The sequence below is a fragment of the Argopecten irradians genome, chromosome 2 (assembly GCF_041381155.1).
Source record: "Argopecten irradians isolate NY chromosome 2, Ai_NY, whole genome shotgun sequence".
Classification (NCBI taxonomy): domain Eukaryota; kingdom Metazoa; phylum Mollusca; class Bivalvia; order Pectinida; family Pectinidae; genus Argopecten; species Argopecten irradians.
The window spans coordinates 24,812,355-24,833,517 of NC_091135.1; positions in this window are offsets into that span (position 1 = coordinate 24,812,355).

Genomic DNA, 21,163 nt, shown 5'->3' on the forward strand with positions numbered 1-21,163 from the left:
CAATTTGGTTGTTCTATACCGGAAACACTCTTTCACAAAATTTAGCGTTGTACATACAGTATCGCTTCAAAGACAACGCGAAAAATGCTAAAAAAACTACATCTAAAATAAGTACGGTTACAATATAAGAGACTTACAGTATATTCGTGATAGACGATCGTTGAGAAAAGCGCGTAGAAATGGCTTCATAGTGTGTAAAGCATTTGGCAATGAACCAGTAATTAACTGTGTTGTCTCCCCTGCTGTTAATGGATAATTATATTGTGTGATGATGTCTGTTACCCCTAATCACATTAGCACTATACACAAATTAGTTATGACTCAGAACAAGTTAGGTTTCTCGGTTCATGATACCATAGCTCTCTTCAAAATTGTTTCTCGGTTCATGATACCATAGCTCTCTTCAAATTGTACTTCTATTGCAGACCATGAAATACATGATACTACAGCTCTACCACAATCCTACAATATACAGTCTTATTAAAACTATATTCGTACTACCTTTTGATAGTATGTAGCTAACAAAATCCATATCATGTTGATGTCGCTCATCGAGCAGGAGATAGCAAACAAATATATATGGGAAAAGGTAGAACAAAGATTAAAATATAAAAGGAATTAGCAAACAAATTTATACTGGAGTAGGTAGAACTAAGGTTAGAATAAAGGGAATTAGCAAACAAATATACACGGGAGAAGGTAGAACTAAGCTTTAAATATAAAAGGAATTAGCAAACAAATATACATGGGGAAGGTAGATCTAAGATTGAAAAATAAAGGTAATTAGCAAACAAATATACACGGGAGAAGGTAGAACTAAGCTTTAAATATAAAAGGAATTAGCAAACAAATATACATGGGAGAAGCTAGATCTAAGATTGAAAAATAAAGGTAATTAGCAAACAAATATACACGGGAGTAGGTAGAACTAAGCGTTAAATATAAAAGGAATTAGCAAACAAATATACACGGGAGTAGGTAGATCTAAGATTTAAAGATAAAGGTAAATAGCAAACAAATTTATACTGGAGTAGGTAGATCTAAGGTTTACAAATAAAAGGAATTAGCAAACAAATATACACGGGAGTAGGTACAACTAAGGTTTAAAAATAGAAGGAATTAAATATATGCCAATTTAGTTTGTAATGTGTATATAATGTCGTCGTCAATCAATACATTGTAAGAGATTGTTTGGGGTTGTATGAAGAAAATTAGGGATGCATTTATGTATAAGTGATACACGAATTCCAGTAGATGCATATTTTCATAATATATTATTGAAATTTTGTGAAACTTCTCTATTTATTGCAAATTATATCATAATTGTATATCAATGTACGTCGTATTATGCAAAGATGTGTGTGAGATCTATATGTAAATTGCTACCATTTATTCAGTACTTTGTTTTGATCCCAAAAAGGTGAATGAAACAACATTTTTCTTTTAAGATTGATATATAACAATTGCCACATTTCTGGATGCTACCATGAACGTCATAGATATCTATATTCTATTTTCAACATTTGAATATATTAAAATTTTTATGATAAATATGTCATTGAAACTCTAAAGGCTTTTCTTTAATACAAAAAAAAAATAAAGTCTGCTATTTTTTAATACAAACTCTGTTCACGCAATGTCAGTTCTACAGATTCTATGTGGTCACGACAAGAGAATGCGAATCGACAATATATCTTAATTGAGATGAACAAGCAATACATCTCACACTCAACATTTATGATTCGAAATTGTATTAAAACATTGGTGTCGTTATATAAAAAATGGAATGTGTCAAAAAACTGAAAGTGTGTGACTTTATCTAGCGAATTCCACAGATGCCTGGAAACATGTTTCCAAACATAAAAGTTACAAAAAAAAAAAAAAAAAAAAAAAAAACGTTGTTGTTTCGATGTAAGGTAACATTAATGTATCAAGATATTTCATTTAACTACAAATATAAACAAATATGCAACGTCAATATATCTATTATGCCATCACAATAGCAAGCATAAAATAGGTAAAATAATTAAACATAAAAAGAAAAAACGTAAAAAAAAACAACCAGAAATTCTTTGCGATTTTAAAGTCGACATCGGCCTGTTTACATGCATATAATTTAGTTCTGTCTAATACGTCAGAATGAACATTTCTTTAGCTTTAAATGCTTATAAATTACATGCTGTCATTTTCGTCTGATTCTGTTATAATTATCTGCTGTTCATTTAATGCGCTTAATACGTGTATAACCAAACCCTGATGTATTCCTGAACATCATTAACATGTGTTAATTGGCGTTCTGTGATGTTTAGCGTATTCTGATTATTAAAATCAAAAGTGTATTACGAGAAAAACATCATAACCGTTATCCGATTTTCTTTCATGAGCACTATAATTTACCATTTCTTCTTCAAAACAAGTGGCCTGAGGGCCTTAACGATCATCTGACTACCTTGGCAATAGCCATATAGGAAATTAATTAGATATGGTGTCACAGTAGCCATCTTTTGATATCAACTAGAGATGTAACAAAAAATGTCAAGATTATATCAGAAACATTTCTCGCAAGTTTCAGCCAAATCGCATCGGTAGAAATTGAGGAATTCAAAATGTGATTTCAAAATGGCGGCTGTTGTAGCCATCTTGAATTTCGAATAGACCCGAAAAAATACAACACTTGGTCATGACCATTTCAGGGTCATATCAAGTAAGTTTCAGCTGATTCGCACCGGTAGAAATTTCATGCAAGTTTCAGCTAAATAGCACCGGTAGAAGAAGTTCAAAATGTGGTTACGCACATGGTATGGAGCACGACGACGGAAGAAGCATGATGACCTTCAGGTCAGATGACCTCAAAAGCAACAACATTTTAGAATGGTGGATACTACGCGATACTCTTTCACGAATTTCCAGTTATAGTGATCGTGACTTTTGAATGTATCACATGCCTTTATAGATTGCTGCTAATCTTTTCTCAGAGAGAAAGCTATAAAAAGTTATACAAAGTTACCGAGAAAGCTATAAAAAGTTATACAAAGTTATAATATAATTTAAGGCATTTTTTCTGAGAGCGCAGCAGTAAATTTAGTAACGCTTGGAAAAATACCACATAAAAACATTAGTGAAAGACAAACCTTCCATTTTATTCTTACCTGAATCAAACAATTACATTTTGTCCTGAATTTTAACTTAAAAGCTGTTTTACGTGAGCAGATCGTTTGTTTGTTTTTTAAAACTGTTACTAAATAGAAATATGCCAGGTAAATAAAAAGGATTTCTAACGGCGAAAGAGTTATCTCCCCTGACCCATTAGTCTTATCGATATTGACATGTGTTTTGTTCTAATATGACCGATCGCCAGGTGTAATATAGCCACGCCTCATGCTCACAAACGCACGTGTTTCTATTCAATGTCGGAGCAAACATCGTAGCACACACAATACAAAATTCAGAGTCACGTGCGGTTTGATTGACAGCTGGCGATCCGTCAATTGTGTGCGCTGACTAACTGTAATGATAGAAACCATTTATATAATTATTAATCATTCGAATCATAGCTTTGCTGAATTACTGGAATTGAGTTTATAACAAGAAAAAATAATATTTAACACAGAAAATACGTGACTGCGGCTACAAATTATATCTCAGCGCCATTCTCCGTTGCAAGGCGGAAAATTCCGAAGCAACTGCTCACGTTAAACAGCTTTTAAGCTAAAATTCAGGACAAAATGTAATTAATTTATTCAGGTAAGAATAAATTGGAAGATTGTCTTTCACCAATGTTTTAATTTTGAATTTGTCCAAGCGTTACTTGTTTGTTATCACGCGAGTGTGTGATTTTGTAATCACGCGAGAGTGTGACTTTGGATACTGTCTTGTGTTCTTGTGTTGACTTCCTGTTTTTGAGAAAGTTTTCCAACTCTACATATATTGGATGATTTACATAGAATAACGTTACCGAGACACCTCTATCACATGAGTTCGCTGCGCTCTCTATAAAAAAATCCGAGTATCTTTTGTTTAACACATATAAGGAACAAAACAAAAGCTGCAACTATTGCTAGTATGATTCGGTTTGAACAATATTTTACATGTCCTAAAAGGTTAGATTCAGAAACATGTACAATGTATTCATATTACTTCATCTCCATATATGTATATGTATTTTTATCATCCTATTTGCCTTGGCATTTGGAATAAAATTGTGCAACGAAGCGAAGCTAACACACGCTTACAAATTGGAGTTTGCCGAAGTTGTCAAAACACCTGTGTTCAAGTAGTTCAATGTGTTTGAGATTGTCGTCTGACTTGACGATATTACACGGGGAGAAACTACGTCACATACACGGAGAAACAGAGATTTAAAAAAAAACACTTGCTACAGTTACATGGAAATGTCCGGGATGCGATGTACTCAGTGTCATGTTGAGATTGACGATATTGGTGAAACAGCATACCGTCTTCTACTTTGAAGCGAAATTTTTTTCCGTAATTTAAATTGCAACGGCAACAACGTACGTGACGAAGTTTCTTCCCCGTGTTTTATATCGGGAAGATCAACAACTCTTCAAATCCTTACAGTTCTAGACCAATGGACCAGAGCACTAGATAATGGAAACTCTATTAATTGTTCAGAATGCGTTTGATACCGTAACACACAAAAGATTACTTAAAGGGACATGAACCCAAATAAATTATGTAAATTTGAGTAAAATACATATTGAATATGTGTCAGATACCTTACTAAGTAATATATATCAGTAATACCATTGTTACCATTTCAGCGAACAGTTCAACCATCTATTCCCCTGCTTTTTGAATTTTTTTTCAGAAATAGAAAAGGCTCAAAAGATTTTTACAAATGTCTTATTACACCAGCCACTGTACCAACTGGAATAACGAAGTGGGGACAGCAATTTAACTATGACACAGATAATTGGAAAAAAAAATATACAGAATTCCTTTGTTAGTCTCCCACAGTACAAAGCTACAGTGGTTCCAACTTAGAATAATCCACCATATATTAGTCACAAATAATTTCCTATTCAAAGCCAAGCTAGCTACAAGCCCTTTATGTACATTTTGTAACAACGCAACAGAAACGAGAGTCCATTGTCTATGGGAATGTATAGAGGTTCAGAGCTTATTACAGGAACTTGAAACTCTAATGGACATTTTATTTATTCCTTTTTCTACAAACAAAGAATCTCACCTATTCGGAATTCTATCACCAAATACTAATCCAATTGATAACGAAATAATCATTATAATAAAACACTACATTTATAAGACTAGATGCTTAAATAAATCTTTAAACCTAAATGACCTTATTAATACTATAAAGGAGCACTTATCAGCTCTGAAATTTTTAAACAATAACAACAATCAAGGGAAAAAACAATTGTTTGAAATTAATTTAAGGAATTGGAAACCATTATTAGAACTTTAAATACATTTATTTTCCTTATGTACACACATTTTTCAATTTGATTTTATTAATTAATTTATTATATATACCAGGTATATATATACATATTTACATACACATTACATGCATGTACATGTATACGTACTTATACATATATCTATATCAACACAATAACCATATTACTATTAACAGAAGTTTTTCATTGACCCTTTCAGTGCCGAATTAAGATATAAATTTCCAGTCAAAATATCTAAATACAATTTCCTTCCTCTAGAGGTTAAAAACTACAATGATTGAATCTCCCTAGCTCCTCTCCTCTCTAAACTTCTCTTGCTTTGTATCTCCATATACAGTATTCCATTTCTTTTTGTAAATTTTTTTCTTGTTTCTCCATGTGTATGCTCGTCTGTTTCTGAGTGTGACTTGTGTATGAATGAAGGTGAGAGACTGTGTGTATGTGTGAGTGAAAGTGTGTTAAGGTGTGTATAAGAGTGTGAATAACGGTGTATGTGTACGTTTATGAAAGGCAATAATGATGATGATGGTTGATGATATGACGATAAGGATGATGTTGATTTTGATGGGAATACTTCTGATTATTAATGATAATGATGTTCATGAGGATAATGATAAGATGCTGATAATGATGATGATGATGATAATGATAAGATATTACTATTGATAATGATAATGATGATGATAATGATAATATATTAATATTGACAATGATAATGATAATGATAAAGATAATATATTAATATTGACAATGATAATGATGAAGATAAGATGCTGATAATGATGATGATGATGATAATGATGATAATAATGATGATTGATGACAAATGATTGCTTTTTGTTTTTATACTACATGTATATATAAATGCCTTGAAAAATAAACAATTACAAAAATATATATCAGTTATTGTGCAAATGTGTCAAATAAAATAATAATAATGGAAATTCCATCTTTCTGTAATTTGAACCGGCCCGGTCGAATTTTGTTACGATAGTAGAGTAGTATTGAACTTTAGTGCCTCCCACAATCTCTGCACAAATGTAAACAAAATGGTGGGTCAAAAACATAGGTGAAGCGAACACAAACGAATTCTGATAGGAAACAGTGTACGTCAAGAGTCAGTTACGTGCGCGATTTGGAAAGTATAGGTAAATATAAATGGATCTCTGAAATGCAAGAGACGGGAGCAACTCCCCACTTTATACTTGTGTGATATACATATGTGCAATAAGTCAGGAACCTCCCTTCGCGGTGCCCTGTCGAATGAAAAGTCTCGTTTGACTTTTGACTTATAATTCTTACGCTAAATACAAATTGTTTTATAACTAATATGGCTTAAACTTCATTTGTCAACCATCGTAAATTGGTTTTCCTGTCGTTTTAGATAACCAATCATTGTAATAAAATATTCAATAAACATCTGAAAACCATATCTAAGCATACAGAACAACTTATTTAAGGTTCATGCCCCTTTAAAAAACTAAAAGCATATTGAATACATCACACTGTCGTTAAATGGATAGAGGACTTCTTAAACGATAGGAAGCAGCGAGTTGTAATTCATGGAAATAATTTGGCTTGGAGACCCGTCACATCTGGAGTTCCACAAGGGGCTGTAATAGGTCCGATATTGTTTGTTGTATACATAAATGACCTTCCGGATACTCTGCACTCTGAGACATACCTGTTCGCGGATGACACGAACATTTTCAGAGTTATCACTGAAGAAAATGATCAAACAATTCTACAAGAAGATCTCCATAATATGGTAGCATGGTGTGATACATGGCTCTTGAAATTGCATCCTAGGAAATGTGTACACATGCACTTAGGAAGGACAAGTGTTAACGATTACACTTACTACCTTGCTGAAGTGGAAAAAGACTTAGGAGTAATGATCGATAGCAGTCTCGAATTCGAAAACCATATATTTGAAAAAATCAACAGAGCAAATATGATGATGCTACTAATAAGAAGACCATTTATAAATTTGGACAAAGAAACCTTTCTATTATCATATAAAACATTAGTGAGAAATCATCTTGATTTCGCATGTGCTATCTGGTTTCCGTACAATGCGAAATGCATCGAAAAAATCGAAGGAGTACAAAGAAGGGAAACAAAGCTGGTCGCTGAAATTAAAAACATTTCATACATAGACAGACTAAAATATCTACAGTTACCAACATTAGCGTTTAGGAGACAGCGAGGAGATATGATAGAAATTTACAAAAAAACCAACGGAATGTACGATCGTGAAGCTACAAGATTTTTGAAGATGTGGAAAGATGTTTCGTCGCGGTCCAGAAATAGAGGAAATTCTTTAAAAGTATTCCCTCAACAATGGAACACTGTAACGAGAAAAAACAGTTTTTCACTACGTACTGCAGCGGTGTGGAACAACTTACCAGAGAGTTTTGTTTGTGTTAAGAACTTAAATGTTTTAAAAACGAACTGGATAGACATTGGAAAAATATCGATGATTTCAAGGCTAATTGACAACCTCAGGTGATATTACAATCAATAACTGTATTCATAAAGTATGTACATAATTTGAGTCTGGTGTAGAGGATATATTTTCCTGTACCAGAAATCTGTCATTAAATGTCATTAAATTACACCGTTGGGAGCCATGTAATTATATAATCGACGGTAGATCCATCGATAGATTGATCAACTTCACTTGTGTTCGATGGATACAATGTATTTGTGGTGACGCGTAATTGTCAACACGTGGATTACTAGCGGTGCATCTTTTATAATACACATTATTAAAGTCTCAAAGAAAAAAGACAAGAGGATATGTTTATAACTGACCTCTCTCAGAGGGTCTCACGCCCGTCCACCCCAAAGACTCGTAGGACGATGACAGACACAGAGGTAATGTTTACATTTGACATACATCATTTTGAACAAAAATGAAAGCACTGCACGTCGGGATATTTTTTTAAAACAATGGTTAATCTAAAAAAAAGTTTCTATTATATATAAATACATGTATATAATAGATAAGCAATTGGACGGTACTGCTTATTTCTACTAAGAGTATGGTTTACTCATGTGAATGATCTTGGCAGTATTGCTTATGTACAAATTCAAATATCCAATATGAGGGTCAAATCTTTACGACGTTCTATTCAATATGTATATCAATATTGAATGCAGGCTAACATACGGTATAAGGGAGATAACTTAAAAAAAACAATATCAAACTAGTAACGTGTATATCTTCGTATTGTATGTTTGATATGTGGATATAGAGTATATTACTTTCCCTCGAAATACTCTTCGAACATACTTATGAAATGAAATTGAAGTAGATCACAACCTACACGTCATACACAATTGTATATTTACATTCAATTATATCGGTTCTATAAAGTCATATTAGTGTTTGAATTTATATTCGCCCTATGTCACCTCCTTGGGGAGACTCATCTATTTCCGACAGCGATAAGAAATCGGCAAATGAGGTCTTAGTTTATTTTTTCAAGAGATGTGAAAAAACTACCGAAAATATTTCTATTAAATTCTAAATTATGTTCTACTTAAAGGTTAATATAACAACAAATTACATATAAATAAAAAGTTGTAGTTCCTTGGATACAATTTAGTCTGAATCGATGTATAACCACGCCAGTGAAAAAAACCACATGCTTTTAACATGTTCGTCATAAATATATTATCATTAATTCATTATGTTACCTTTTCTATATTGATTAATTGCATAAAATATTTTGAAGTGTTTTTTTACATTTCAGCATTATTAAGAGTATAACCTGATAATAATATAATCAACACCATAAGGCTTCATATATACAATCAATTTCCTGAAATCGATTAGAGGTCTGGACACCGTTATTTCAGCGAAAAGTATCAACATGGGTTCAGTATTCTATTACACGTACTTTTCCTCTGCTACTTATTCAGTTTATGGCATCTGCTCTTAACATGAGATTCGACAGAAGCTGAAATAACAGTTTTCACAGCATTTAAGTAATGAAAGGCATGTGAATTAAAATATTTATTCGATCACTGGATATCATATCACTTTTGATCAATTTTGAAAAGTATCATTGAGTGAATTAGTTACATGGCTAAATATCTCCAATCCGCTTTCTAATACATATTCATTTATCGGATATCATTATATACCAATACAGTAAGTCATACACTACTCTATTGATGTATACATTTGTATATATATATATTATTCACATCTATAATGTATAAGGATCAATGTCATCAAATTTCGTTGAAATCCATCCGGTAGTTTTGGAGCATTAGTCGGTCGATCGGTGTGCCGGGATGGACAATCGAAATCCAGTATACCCCCAAAGTATAACATAGTGGGGGAGTATAAATACATGTACAGAGCTAAGTATAACCAAAATGACAACATCAATACATTCATGGTTTTTATCAATTTGTTATAAAAATATGCGTTATTTTCTATGTTGGCTATTATAGCTTGAATCTATTCATCTCAGATGATCATATTGTCGGTCGATGTAGTTTCTATATCCGATGTATATGTAACTTTCAAGATTCTTCGCAAACAAAGAAATGATATTCCGTGGTAGATACTTTAATGAACTTTCCATTCACGAATATTATATTGCCCTGTAATGGTAAAATCTATTAACATTCCAGGTTACTAATGTTTGTTCAAGAGGTTTGGGAGGAGAATCCCCACCCAACCTGGCTTCCACCCCATCATGTATGTATTGTCTTGAACCTAGTCGAACTAGGTCTGTAAACAAAAAAAAAGTATCTAATACAGTAAACTAATACTAAAAGAGAAAAAGAAGACAAATATCAAATAATACCATGTACTAAATTGAACACAATAAATGGTTAAAATGTCAATACATTATTTACGTTATTTTCTGGAAACCCTTTCAATATCGCAAACAATTTAATCATGTTTATTGATTTCAAAAGTGGGTAAACAATTTTTACGACGGCCCTCGCATCTCGAAGTGTTTTCGACAGCATGACGAATATATTCGTAGTGAATTTATCTTCGCCCAGGTTTGTTTAAATCAGGAGTAGCGGTCCAGATATCTGGGGAATTCTAGATTAAAACGGTGGTAAGCGAAGCTACAGAAAAACATGGCCGCACTGTTGGCGAGGCTAAGTTCATGGACAGAAAAGGCCGCCGTATGCCGTGAGGGCAGTGACGAATACGTTCCAAGTAATTGTCGGAAAGAAAAGGTTGACGAACGGCCCCGACATTTGGAAAGAACATTAAAATTAATGAGTATATAGCCTGATAATATTAAAGCTATTGTAATACCCTATTTTTAGTGATACCTTTAGACCTCTGTGAGTGGATGCCATACTGTTTAAAAAAAGTGAAAGTGATTTTCAAAAGCTGAGAAAATTAGATTTATTGATGAGTAGACAGCCAGGACTTGGATTTCATGGTAATGAGGAGAGATGGTCAGATGCAGACGATGACGATTCCTTGAGGCTCATTAGTTGGGAAGACCCGCTGGGTCTTTCAGAATATGTTCCCAGCTTCCATTAGCATTTTTAAAAATTCTCTGAAACATCTTTGCCATATCTATCCTCCTCCTTTCTTTGGCATCGGCGACCGCAAAATCACTACTATTCATACTAAGCTCAGGCACCCGTGTTGTTCCTTAAATTATGGTTTAGTTCGAGTGAACCTTGCAGAAACTTAATACATTATTAGTATTTCCCATGGCTAGAAAATGTTGGAAGTTTCTAAAATTTATATGAGTTCGTGGTCTCGCTATTTGATCTAACGAATGCACCAAGGGTTACTAAACTCCTTATGCCAATTTTGCAAACATTTCTAGTAGTGGTGTTTATGGGTTTTATAATATTGATGATTCGCAAGTATAAGCGGCAAAGAAGGATCAATGTGAAAGAAATTGTTTGGTGCTACATGTAGCAGAGAAATTAATAATGGCAGAATTTAAGAGTAATGAGGAGAAATCATCTTCAAAGCAGATACAATTTTTGTACATTTGGGTTGCCCTGCAAGTAGGACGTTAGAATTGTACCTGCTGCCTCTATTGATGACTGAATTTGTTCTTCCTAACCTCTCGCTTGACACCGCCTTTTTTGGCCTTTTGTTTAGCGGTCGCCCGCTTCTGTGAGGTAGGCTTTGGGTTCTGTCCCCTGGTCGAGACACATCAAGGTCTATAAAAGTGTTAATGTCTGCTCCTGAACGACTGGATGGCCCGTTGTCAGAATAATGTGACCGAGTTGTCAGAATAATGTGACCGAGTGAAGTGTGTTGCTTAGTGTGTCTCTGGCAAGTGACAGACATAGAACCTTCATCACAGGAGCGAGCGCTCAACAGAAGGCCAAAAGTGAGGCTGTGTCAAAGCACATGTTTGGAAGAATGAAATTCAGTTACGAAGAAAAGATAAGATCCTTAATTTAGTCGCCTTTTATGATCAAGCGATAGGGCAGCAGGCATAATTTTAATACCCTACCTGCAGGGCGAATTACAAGAAAAGGAATTGACAACAGGACGACACCTTGATGAACTCAACGTTAGGTCCCTTAAGCCCACAGACAGAAATTGTGTGTTGGTGTGTTTGTGTGTGTGTATGGGTGGAGGGTTTCCTATATATTTATAATACATTTTATGTATATAACATTCTACATGTATATACATGGAAGGACATCACAGTGCGTTTAATTTTCATGAATGTCGCTATAGAATTACAACCTGATAATGTATTATGTACATTTTTGTATACAGAAATTCAAATATACTTACTCAACATAAATGTGCCTTGGAATCATTGGTGCAGCAGTTACAGTACTGTATAATGCAGAGCTGTCAATGTATGTTATATAACAACTGTTATACAGGCTTGTATCATCATTAACTTTGATATCACTTCAAGGTTTGTTGAATATCATTGTTGTGTATAATTATCTGAAACGGACTAAAAGTGATCCAAAAGTACATATAGTGAAACGGACTATAACGCATGTTAAAATTGCATTGCTTACAAACGCTCGAGTGATCACTATATAATCGTTGTCCTCTTCATGCTTGGTTACATAAATGGACGGTTTGTAAACACTTGAGCTCCTGTGTATTTTGTTCCTTAAAAGCCCAAGAAACATAACAATCATGATCAGAAGGTGGGTCATGTTGTTTTGGTAACGATTTCAATAAAATGTCCACAAACATCTGCACATGGCCCGTGTTTTACATGTAAATCGAAAGTGGCTGTCCCGGTCAGAAAATACAGTACTCTAGAAATAGATATCGCTGTCGTCAGCATCATACATTTTTTGTTCTAAGTCACAAACATCCAATAATGTTTGAAAATTCATTATTCTAATGATAAGTTGAATACATTTTTTATGTGAGTTTTTTTACATTTATATCGTTTGAGAAAATAAACTCAGAATCGATGTCCATCTTCATCGATTTTTTTGTATCGATGACGTCAACATTAGAAATTGTACCGGATCGTGATTTCCGTCGAAGTTATTAGCTGATTTGTAGAGGAAATAGAAAACTTATTTCGGCATGTTATGAATTACAAATTTGTTTATATTGACCAGTGGTTTCTCGGCTTTCTTGGTATGTATGATAAATAGATATTTATTTTGTATTAGGATTTCGTCGAAGTTTACTGTGTAGTACACATGGTACTGTATTACATGTATTTATGCTACGAAAAAAATAATGCTAGAACGGATTTCTTTAAATATAATTAGTCACACATAAAATTGTCATAATCAACTACAAAATCTGTGAAATACAAGTATTATTTCTCTCTCTACTTGTTGCATAATTCGAGATACAATGTCGAATCTCCGCTCCGGCGATTACGCCGTCTGACACATGCCGTCAACAATTTAAAAATGTTCGGAATTAAGTTTGCATTATTTTTCAATACTCTGAAAGAGAGAAAAAAAACCGTTGCCAAATTAATTTTTCTTAGGACAAAAGTTTTCGGCTATTATCTGTAGTTTTACAGGATGTTAACGGTATCCCTATAGTTCAACAAAAAAGGGAGATATTGCGATTTTCAGTCTACTAAAACACGCTCCTCGCACAACATACACGCATACCACATACACGGGAGGCCGTCCTTGCATGACCATAGCTGTTAATAGGACGTTAATCAATCAAACAAACAAACAAACCGACATGAGAATGCGTAGAAATGTGTAGTTGGGAGTTAAGGGGTTAAAGTAATTACAACAGAAACTATGCAAGTTAAAAGTACTAAATATGACACCATAAAGCACACACACCCTCAAAATTGACAAAAATCGACATGGGGAAAATATTGAGAATTTTGGTTTGAAATATGTTAATTTACGCATATGGATAATAAAGGGAACAAACAACGATAAATTTGTATAAAGACAAGTACAGAATACGACATCTATACTTACATGTACTACAGAAATGTACAAGAACATGTAAGTGTTATAAAAAACGCTTTAAAGGCAAATAATTGAACAAGGAGGTGGTCGGCAATATAAATTCATTAAGTTTCAAAAATAATGTCATGTTTATCATATTAATAAACTTTACTACCTTCAATCAATCACACATCTGCGATAACTACTTACTACCATAAAACAAGCATAAATGAAGAATATAGTCTACTTAAATAAAAATATCTATACCTATTTTTATTGAATTAGTTACTTAATTAAGATTTCTCATAACAAATAAAAATCTAGCTGACGTCTATTCAAATATAATTGAAACGTTTTAAAACCCGGAAATAAGTCTAGAATTGAGGGTTTTAGTGAGTCTCTCTTAGAGAGCCGACACCGACATACGACAAGGAAATACTGGTTTCATTTACATCTTTTTATTGCCAGGTTTTCGGATCTAGTCAATCCCTATTAAATATACAAATAACACTTATTAATACACAATCGAACGCACTCAAAGTGATTACACTCACACTTACAAAACTCCTATTTAGATTTGGAAAATATTATTGAACAATTTCACATATCTCCACAACAAATACAAATATCAAGTTACGGTGAGTAAGTAAAACTAAAGGATGTTTGATATTATTATCAAACACAACAACTGATACATTCCATATAACACGACCAAATAATACAAAGTTTTAATACCAACAATGACCGATCGAGGGAAATATATGAAAAATAGATAATTTACTGTTTTACAAAGATTTAATTAAATATTCCAATAATTAAATTATCCTCATTCACTTACCCCGTATATGGCACAAGGAACGTTCATAAAAATATGCTTAGAAATGACGACAGGGCAAAGATGATCGTCTTGTCTATTGAAAATCCAAATTAGAAGGGAAGAAAGGAATTGAAGTAAGCGGTATAGGAAAGAAAGTGTTAACGCGTATGTCCAGGTCAAGTGGTCAATGTCCGTAACATGTACATATATACTGTATACATATTATGTCTAATATACCTAATCGGGGCCTACTATTCTACATACAACACACGTACATGTACACGCGACGAAACCTAAAGTAGACGCAGAATTACGGATCAATACAAAGAAATACAAAAACACAGACAAATACATTTAATATAATAAATTAATAACATTAAATAATAAATACATATTCTTATTTAACAGGCTGCCACACGTCTATCAAAAACCGATTTTTTTACCCGAAAAAAATCATCGATTTTTATTATTTTCAAAGCTGTTATTTAAGCACTTAATGATAAAATTCCCTAAATTATATTTGTTGACCGTATATTAAACAAATTGATTTTCATTGATTTTCACTTTTGACGTACAAGTTTTGACCTTATTAATCCACATTTCCCTTTATCTTATAACAGCCGATGTCATATAATAGTTACTAAAACAAAAACACTTGAATTGTTTCTGTTGCAGTTACTTTAAAATTCTTTATATTTAATGTATCATAATTCATTTTTTCTGTGCATTTAAACGATTCTCATAGCTTAATGAATCCAATCTTTTAGCTTTCAACAGATTACTTAAGAAAATATTACATGTAAAAAAAATGTGTTCAGTTATGGCACATAACGTTAATTTTAGAATTCCGTTTGGTTATGTAAACAAATTGGAAAATGATAGCACACTAAAATAAATGTTTTATGTATATACCTGTCAGGCTGTATACTGTTATCAGTCTTCCTAGCAGCATAGTCGACGTCGTGGTCTCTTACAGTGTGTTAGAAAAGTGGGTATCGTGTTTAAAAAAGTCCAATCAGGGAGTCGAAAGATATCAGCCACATTTCGTGCTGTGCTCTGGGGCATTTGATTGACAGGAATTGAAGTGTGTGCACCAGCTAAGGAGATTATGTAGTAACCTGAATGTTGTCATCGCAGCGTCAGCCTGAATAAGCAAACGTAATCATCATAGCACACACATTGTGGTGTACTAAACGCGTAAATGTTTATAATGTCCCTAGTTGATATTTCAGAGTACCGTGGTTTTATCAGTAATAAGAAACCCTATTGTTTTAAAAGTCCGGCGTTGACTTACTTCGTAGCTGTGCTTGAGGCTGAGGTGTTATTTACAGCAGGCTATTGTTATATTAAAAGCTTTCAAAATGGTGCTACTCAATATCATTGATTTACAAACAACTGATAACACTAGTGTCATTATTTATAATATTCAATAATAAAAGCATCTGTAATTGCGTTCCGTATGATACAAACAAATGTAATATCAAAATATTTCATATCTATACAATTTTGTATTTCACTTTTGCCGAGTTATGTATTAAAGATAATATCATTAAAAATTTAATTTCTTAACAATGCCACTTTTTTACAATGTATATCTTACTCATTGTTATATTTGATAAAATATTAAATACATAAAATTTTTGTTCCTTATACCTTAAAAGGCTTTTCGCACGCCTAGAATTGCTTTCCGGTTAAAGGAGAGCAACATGTTTTTGTATTTCATGCGATTTGGCATACTTGGTAAAAACAACACTTATTTATTCCCCAGAAATGATTACATACGTTGAAGGCTGCCAAGGTTGGGGCCTTAGGGTCTACCTTCAGATATCAATAATGTCCCCTCACATGCAAGTGCAGTGTTCAAAATTCATGAAAAATTCATTGAAGCAGCACATTGAATCCATCGTGAGATTGACTTCCTCCCTTATGTCCATCAGTCACCACAATCACTTCAATAAGGATGTTTGAATTCAAAACACTAAGACAAATACTTAAAACGTTAAAATGCCCTACTCTTTTTGTAAGTCATATCATGATGTCCCAACCCTCGGGTACCTATAAACAAAAATTAATCTGCATCGGTGGTGGATGTTAGAGGGCGAAATTGACATCCTCCTTTGGTAAAGGTTTCTGATGTGTTTCATTTACAAAACGTTCTACTGACTGCAATATAATGAAAATTAGACTTTCAATACCGCTCCTCTACGATGCTCTATAATACGTTCCAATACAAGATTTGCCAAGACCCCGTTTGTATAACTTGTACGACAGATGAACTTAAAAGTTTAAACTAACATGTTTATGTGTGTAGGCCGAAAAAAATGTCTAATATATTCTGTATGTGGTATATTGCTCTGTCTGGGGCGCGTCAGCATCCACACACATGAAAGAGTCTTATAATTCCGCATTGCGTTATAACGACGTCAGGAAACGTGTTCTACATATCGCAACACCAACGAGAGTTATAAGAGAATTATGATATCTTAAATTCATTCCCATTTTGTTTGGTAAGAGTATATAGTGTAAGTCCCGAACAAATGGAAACATTGTAAGTTAAACGAAATTGAGAGCGCACGTAGTAATTATTTTAGGTACGACATTTTACAATGTAATTACATCTGAGACGTGGTTAATAAAAGTATAACGAAATTGAAGATCCAATTGTCAAATGGGAAAATGTTTAAACTAAACATGTACAGGAATTATAGAAATAGACAGTTTGAAGTGTACTAATATATGTATTCGCTACTTTATTCAATATAAATGTCAGCCAGACCTAGAATATAAAAATATATATAAAACATAAAAAGTACTGGATTAACTAATTGAGAGGAAATATATGTTATCAAGTACAATGTATCGTCCTCCAAACCAAGCTGTCCGCACTAAGAATGGATTCCTTACATACTTTACTGATACAATCCAAAACATGCAGGCCACAAATCTATTGAATATTATAATCACTGGAGATGTTAATGATAGATGCACTTTATGTAATTACTAGCATGTCACAATACGTCGTCTACTTGATACTGCTCTTCAAAATAACTTGCCACAGTTAATCTGTTTTTGTTTGATTAATTAACATCCTATTAACAGCTATGGTCATGTAAGGACGGCCTCCCATGTATGCGGTGTGTTGCGTGTATGTTGTGCGAGGTGCGTGTTTCAGGAGACTGCGGTATATTCATGTAACATGAAACTAGTCATGTTACTTAAACTTCATCATGCATCCTTGATCTAAGTGTTGTCGACCCATTTTGTTGCAGATGTTGATGTTAAATCGGTGCTCTGTAATATTGATCTTAACATTTTTTTTAATTTTAGTCATTTATCATAAAGGTAGAACAACATCGTAGCTAGTAGATTTTTTGCATTTATTTAGTAACAAATAGTACTTACCACGGATTCATACCACATCAGGCTCATACGAGAAAAATGAAATCATGACGCTTTGAACAGGAACCATCTGCATGGGCAGTTGTCATTATTCACCAAATTATATATCAAGGTAAAATATATATCAGAGCTTGATGTCAATCATTTGATAAATGTCATATCTACGTAAACAGTTCATCAAACATAGTTACATTCCTTTTTACTACATACAACATCTGTGGTGATAATTGAAAGACATGAGAAAGAGTGAGAGTTTAATATAGAAAAAAATGTAAGTGTTAGTATACCGATTATAATTCACCTGATATTTCCCGTGGTTATGACATCATGATAAGACATATTCGTTTGGGTATTTTTTGCTCTTATTAAAGTTGTCTACTTTAGTTCACTTTGTCACTACAATTGTAGGAAGGGAAATAACTCTTTATGGATCTTTAATGAGTAGCCAATATGTGTGTGTATTATGTTATGTATATAAGATACTTATCAGTACGTTAAAATATGTGATTTAGAATAGTTCTTCCAATATAACATCTTTTGAATTTGTCTTTCATGTATTTTCTGTACATGTTGTGTCGTGTATATTACTTTTAAAAAATGACTAAAAATCAATTAAAAAACATATCCGTATGAGTCAGGTCGGGCCAAATTCTGTTTGACAAGTTGTTTTTGGAAACAAATGACATTATTGAATGACTTTCATGAATTATTATGCAATGATATTTCGAAAATAAACAAAATGCAAAATATGACTTACTGTCGAAAATAGGTTAACTGTGTGACAAGCAAGCATAAAGTCCATTTGACAGTTAACGTTTACATAATGCATTTTTATCATACATGTATACCATCCAACTGTAGTATCCTGGAAGTGAACAGTCGCCATGTCATGGTGAAGTACGCAAGTGGACGTTGCATTTCTGTATGTGATGAAACAACACTCGGCTGTTGATAAACATTGTATCATACAGTTTTTTACCCTGGGCCTGAAGTCAACTGCACATAGCATATCGCAAAATGAAGTGCTGCTGAATTTCTTAAATAAAATAAAACCGTATTAAAAGGCAGCTTAATGTTTAGTTGAATCTATGCTTCTTATGCACACATCAAGAATACTAGTAGTTTTCGTATTTTAGTACATGAGGGTTTAAGAGCTATCTTCCTTTATTGGCAAGATTAGTGTTTTTTAGAGTTATTCCCCTTAGTAAATCGGGCGTACCCTTTTCGTATAACTCGCACGCTGATTGGTCAATTATATTGTGGGATGCTGAAGTCCCTCTTATCAGTCAGCCATGTTGCATTTTGAAGACAAGAGCTAACTTTTTTTATTCAGATTTTTTAACAAAAGTTGCCAATCCCCTTCGGTAGGCGATTCCCGAAATATCCGAAAACCGACCCGTGCTGTCCGAGCTCTAGACTCTTACTTACTCATCACAAAGCATAACACATATAATTTTACTGCATACTTCCAACCTCTCACAAAGGAAAAGTATGGCCAATAAATGTCTTGTTACCACAGTTGACTCCACAATAACCCCCTTTCATGGCTAATCAGGATTACTTGACCATGAAAGGGGCTGAACCCCCCATTCATGGCCAATCAGGATTATTACATGACCATGAAAGTGGCTGGGCATGTGTGCAGTCAACCATGGTAACAAATGCTGGAAGAGAGGGAGGATAATCATTACTCACCTTGTTCTAATGATTAGATTAATCAATAGACAAATTAACCAATGCTGACAAAATCTTTAAAAATACAATGCAAAAGGAAAATTACATTAATTTTCATTTAAATGCACATCAAAAAGCTTCATTAATTATTATTTAAATTAATTATCATATGATAGCAACTTCGTATCGTAAGGAAAAGTTTTTACTCCTCATGAACCTTTTTTATCAACAAATGATGCCTTAATATTAACATATATGCATTTTATCAATTGAAAGCACAGATATGGAATTAGTTTTTTTTAAAGTTACTTACATTTAAAGTTTCCGACAATTTCTTTTTTCATGAACTGATTTTTCTTGCAATCGCTGAACAAAACTTGATAATAATCCAATTGTTTCATACTGTATATATCTCCTAAAACATTTTGATGCAGTATTTTGCAGAATCAAAGGTTTTTTTATCTCTACACATTGCAAAACTCCTTGTGCTCCTTACGATGGACAATGACAAACTGATATATTAATATTGAGCAAAGAACCTCTAATACTGAAAAGTGCTCACAAGCATAACAGGTACAGGTAAATCAAAACAGAAAACAATGGAAGAGTTGGGGTATAGAGGTGGAAAGGTGTGTATTTTTTTTAATCAACCTGTCTTTTTGTTCGAGGTTAAGAAGCATGCAGTTTCGAGGTAAAGAAGCATGCAGTAAGTCAGTTATTGCATGATTTCTCGTCACTCGGCTTCGCTCGGGAGTAATAAATCCCATATTACTCGAAGCCATGCAATAACCTTTACATATAACAATAACAATAATACGGAAGATTAACAGATGGCATTTTGAACAAGTGTCAGTGGTACGTCCTGCAGGTAAAATAATTGTTCATTGTCCTGGGGATAAGCGTCACACCTGGTTGGACCAGTGTCTTTTATACTGTTCAGATAACTCCACACAATAAATAGATATAATTACTACTCAGAGTTAAGCCAACAACAATAAATCAGAGAATTACCAATAACAATATCAAAAGTAAATGAATTGATAATAGAATTTCAGTACAATGTTATTACACAATATTAAAACGATTTAGCAAAATTTTGTAATAACAAGTCTCGAATGATATAATAGATCAAATGTAAATAAATGTTCTAATAAGCACTTTTCCCTTATGAAAGTATTAAGGGAATATACAATAATGAATTTTATTTTTTACAATTGTACCTGTTGTCTCTATTCCATAAAAGTCGACTAGATTTAGGATACTATATTTTATCTTCTTCCTTACTTTTTTTTTTACTTCTTACTAAAATCTCCGTTTTAGCGCTTGTTGCTCCTACTCAGCGCCCAGCATAAAGGGAGAGACAGTGGCTAGCCGGTGTTCAGTATAACGTGACCGGATATGGTGTGCTTGTGATCGGTGTCTTTGGCATCATGACTGTGAGATAGCTGAAGTT